Raw genomic sequence first — 5244 nt, 5'->3', positions numbered from 1 at the left:
ATTCACCATGCAGACGCACTGTCAAATTTTTTTTCTGAAAATAGTTTAACACTTATCAAACCTTTTGATATGACGCTCGAAATAATCTCAAATTATGAAATTTGTGCTTTTGATGCATATGTGCAACAAATCGATGATTAGTTACTAACCATATATATGTATCTTTAACTAGTTTTTTTTTTTGCTAATAACTTTTTCACCGGGAGGTCCTCCATTGATATTAGATTGATTAGGATGATTCTTCGGTTGCGTGTTGTATGACGACAGCACATTCCTTCAGTGGACAGAGTAATTCTTTGTCAAGAATTCGAATTACCAATAAATTAGAAGCAGCAAACGAAGCCAAGGAGAGCGTTCTAGTGATGGAAGGATTCACCTCAGCGACTTCTTCGATACCTTCATCGATATAAACAACATCTTGCATCGGTAACTGATGATACTCAACAATCTCTCTCAAGAACCTGTTCTCTCTTAGCTCTCTCGCGTAGATAGAGTTCTCATGTACTAATCTTGCTTTCTCCGCAAGTAATGTCTCAAGCTGAAGCCTGATTAGGTCATCATCTGCTGGATTGTTGCTTCCCTTTTCCAGGTTATCTCTTAACCGTTTGTTCTCTTCTTCAAGATGCGAGCAACGTTGTTTAGCGAAAGCTAGGTCGGCTTTAACCGTTTTTAATTCGCGTAAGAGGAGCTTGGCTTTGGCTGCTGTAGCCATGGCTACATCACGAGAAGCTTTGATTGAGACTCGTCTGGGTTTGGTTGCGTTTATGGTTGCCATGGACTGTTTGATCCAACGCTATCTGATGAATCTATTATGTCTGATCCTTTACGTCTGATCTGAGAAGCTCCCATTATACGGCCTTCCTCGAATGCTTTCTCGAAACTGTCTCCGATTGCGTATTCTAGGGTTAGGTTCGGAGACAACGATGACGTTTTGTTTATGCTCTTCTTCGTCCTCCTCGAGTATTGATTTTGATTTCTGAGCTAGGATTCCCAACAACCCACGACTCTCGTTTTTTGTCGCGTCCAAGTAAGCTGTGAACCCTCGTACCTGAAAATATAAGGATTTAGGTTTAGGGTTTGTTTCTTGCGGGAGAAGTAACTTCTCAAGGAAAGAGAGAAAGGCCTGAGAATTGGAGGAAGCGCGGATTGCTTGAGCGGCAAGGGAGGAATGAGAAGAGAAAGATTGAGAAGATCTGAAGGATTATCCGGCATTGTAGTGACCATTGAGATCACCGTGATCGTGATCAGGTGGTTGGTTATAGAGGTCTTCACCTAATGTTGAAGCTCTGGTGGTCCCTTGTCTTCTACGATACGCCATTTTCTTTGGTTCTGTTTGATTATTTTTTCTCTTTTCTCTGTGTTTCTTATTATTATTATTTTGTTATTAAAAAAATTGTTGATCACAATTACAATTTTTGATCCTCTGGTTTTACGTAATTCACGTTCTTAAAAAGTTGATATAAATGATTAATTAATTAATTACTTAATTTGGGTTCAGTGGTGTCCCAAAAACCACCCGTAAAAAGATATGACCACCATCTCATGGAACTGTCAAGGGACGAGAGTTTATTTGACCAAGCAACACCTCCGAGAGTTGCATCATTTTTTGCATCTTTTTTTTTATCTGAAACAAAAAACACTCGTTCTTTTTTGCAAGACTTTCAAGTTTCTTTTGGTTATAATAAATTGTTCACCATGGAGCCGGACGGCAGAAATGGTGGTTTGGCTTTATTTTATTTGGATGCGTATGATGTATCGATTCACAACTATGATAAGCGTATGATTGATATAATTAGTGCAACGATAGAGGATCACACAGGGTTTATAACTTTTGTCTAGGGAGATCCGGTCATATAGTGCCGAGAATATGTATGGAAACGCCTCACTCGAATGAGTACAAATAGAACAGGGGCTTGGCTCATGTGGAGTTTTTATGAGATAGTAAGCAATCAAGAAAAGCAGGGAGGTCGCAAAAGACCAGACACTTCTTTCCTCCCATTTAAATTGATGCTTAACAACTGTGGTATGATGGAGTTCCCATACAAGGGTAATTCGATGTCATGGATAGGATACAAAAGTTTGGGGAAAGTCCAATGTCGACTTGATAGAGCTGTTGGCAAGGAAGACTGGCATCAACTATTCTCCCACACCAATGTGGAGTATCTAAAATTATGGGGCTCTGATCATCGCCATGTCCTGACCCGTATCCAGTCACGTTCAGTAAGACTACAGCGATGCTTCAAGTTCGAAAAAAAATGGCTGCACAAAGATGGGCTAAAAGAGGCCATAGAAACGGGTTGGGGCATTGAAGATACAGCCTCTGATCGACCCCTACACGTGAAGATCAGTGATGTTAGACGTTCTATTTCTCAATGGAAGAGAGATAATCCGTCAAACACTGCTAAAAAGATTGAAACAATCAAGGAACATCTAGAGAGGTCTCAAGCGGACCCTGATATACCGAGTGCTAACATTTTGAACTTAAAATGGAACCTGTGCACAGCTTTCCGGGAAGAGGAACTGTATTGGAAGAAGAAAAGTAGAGCTCTCTAGCTTAAGGAAGGAGATAAGGATACCAAGTTCTTCCATGCTCTGACAAAGCAGAGACGAACCCGGAACCGGATCATCAAATTAAAAAAGCCGCAAGGTGGCTGGATAGAGAGCGCTTCAGGAATTGAAAAAGTGGCCTCTGAGTATTTCCAAAACTTGTTTACCACGACACAAACAAGTGATTTTGATGAATCCCTCCGGTACGTTACCGCGAAGATCACCCATGTGATCAACATATCTCTTACGAGGCCGCCAACAGATCCAAGAAATAAAGCAAGTGGTCAAGGACATAAATCCAGAAAAAAGCACCAAGACTAAATGGTATGACAAGCCTTTTCTACCAGAGTTTTTGGGAGACTACAGCAAAGGATATCATAAAAATGGTCAAGGAGTTCTTCTCCTCCGATGTCCTTGACCGATGGCTGAACCAAAAAAAAATATGTTTGATCCCAAAAACAGAGCGGCCTCGAGAGATGAAAGAGTTTCGACCTACCAGTCTCTGTAATGTGAGTTACAAGATCATCTCCAAGATCATGTGCTTAAGACTCAAAAAAATCCTTCCGAAAGTAATATCGGAGACTTAGTCTGCCTTTGTGGCGAGACGCCTCATTTCAGATAAAATTTTACTTGCCAAGGAAGCCTTCCATGCTTTGCATATGAACCCGATATGCAAAGCAAAGTTTGTGGCCATCAAGACAGATATGAGAAAAGCGTACGACCGAGTGGAATGTAATTTCCTTGAAGCTCTGATGCTTAAGATGGAATTCTCAAAAAATGGGTTACATGGATACATGTGTGTATATCCTCGGTCACTTACCAGGTGCTTCTGAATGGAGAACCTAAAGGTCACATCTCACCATCTCAGGGTCTCAGGAAAGGAGACCCCCTATCTCCTTTCCTCTTCATTATTCTCACAGAAGCTTTATATCACAACTTAAAGGAGCAGAGGAGGAAGGTAGTATCTTCGGGTTAAAGATAGCGAGGGCCTCCCCATCTGTATCACACCTCCTCTTCGTGGACGATAGTATTTTTTTTGTAGAGCAGATGTCCAGCAGTGTGCTGAGCTGATAAAAATCATCGATACATATGAGAAAGCCTCAGGTCAACAACTGAATCAAGGTAAATCCACGATCCTGTTTGGAAGCAAAGTCCCACATGATCTGAAAGGAAATCTGAAACAAACCCTGGGAATTCATAAAGAAGGATGCATGGGTATGTATTTCGGTCTCCCAGAAAAGATATGTGGTTCAAAGAGACAAGTATTTGCCTTTGTTCGAGACCGACTAAATGAGTGAATCAATACTTGGTCAGCGAAGTTCCTCTCTAAAGGGGGCAAAGAAGTTTTACTGAAATCGGTAGTACAAGCACTCCCCACGTATGTTATGTCATGTTTCCTCTTACCAAAAGATAATATCAAAAACTTCAAGGAGCAATTGAAAAATTCTGGTAGAGCACAACAGAAAATAAACGGGGTCTGCACTTGATAACTTGAGAAAAAACCTGCAAATCCTATAATAAATGAGGATTAGGTTTCAGAGATTTGAGTGACTTCCATCTGGCATTACTTGCCAAGAAATTATGGAGACTCTTACAGCATTCTACATCTCTTCTTGCTCGAGTTTTAAAAGGCAGATACTACCGCCATACGAATCCCATGGAGGTCAAAACCGCAAATTCTCCATCCTTCGGTTGGAAAAGCATCATGGCAGCTCAAGATCTACTTCAAGCATACCTACGAAGAAGGATAGGATCGGGTTATAATACCGTGTTTGGTTGGACTCATGGATCCTGGTGATCCCTCCACGGCCAGTACGAGATAAGGGTACTTACAGAGACCAAGACCTTTTTGTCAACCAGTTGATTGATCAAAATTCAAGGATGTGGAAGATAAAGGTATTGGACGCTTTGTTTGACCCAGAAGAAATTCCGTTGATACTGAGTTTGAAACCCAGCCATAACTTCAATGATGATGGTTTTTGCTGGATATATATGAAGTCAGGGGCATACACTGTTAAATCAGGTTACAAGCTTGCGACGCAGTTAAAAGAAAAAAAAAGGAGAAGACACAAGTCCAATAAGCTAGTCTAAATGGACTAAAAGCGCTAATATGGGAGTTAAAGGTACCCAGGAAAATCAAACACTTCCTATGGCAAGCTCTTTCGGACAGTATCGCAGCTTCTAGTCGACTCTTCGATCGACATTGTGGACAGGACCGGTCGTGTATGAGATGCTGTAGCGACACAGAATCAATAAATCACCTCATGTTCACATGCCCTCCATCCCTCCAAGCGTGGGCCTTATCAAATATAACATCAGCTACGGGGATGTTCTCGAGTAACTCTCTATATGAGAGCTTCGACTATCTTTTCTTACGCGGGAAAAGGGATGGTCACAAACGCAGTGCTAGCGTGCTTTTCATGGATTCTCGTGTTCACATGAAAAGCGCAAAACGACAAGGTCTTCAATGGTAAAAAGATATCCTCCCTCCGGAGATTGTGAATCACGCAGTCAAAGAAGCCGAGGAATGGAAGGCGGCACAAGTGATACAAGAAGCTGTTTCAACGACCGCGACACCTACTTTTTAAGAAGCTGATATGAGTGAGCCACGTCTACTAAGATGCCAAGTGGATGCATCTTGGGTGGCAAGCTCGAAAGTCTTTGGAGTTAGTTTCACCTTGGATATGGAGTCGTATA

The 5244-nt window shown here is 41.5% G+C and overlaps 1 pseudogene; it reads right to left on the bottom strand.

Annotated features, from left to right (window-relative positions):
• Positions 1–229: 229 nt before the first annotated feature.
• Positions 230–1318, bottom strand: LOC106320523 (annotated as a pseudogene).
• Between the last annotated feature and the right edge of the window lie 3926 nt (positions 1319–5244).

The sequence above is a fragment of the Brassica oleracea genome, unplaced genomic scaffold, assembly GCF_000695525.1.
Source record: "Brassica oleracea var. oleracea cultivar TO1000 unplaced genomic scaffold, BOL UnpScaffold00950, whole genome shotgun sequence".
Classification (NCBI taxonomy): domain Eukaryota; kingdom Viridiplantae; phylum Streptophyta; class Magnoliopsida; order Brassicales; family Brassicaceae; genus Brassica; species Brassica oleracea.
Note: the sequence above shows the minus strand (reverse complement) of the source record. Positions and strands in the feature narration are given on the sequence as shown.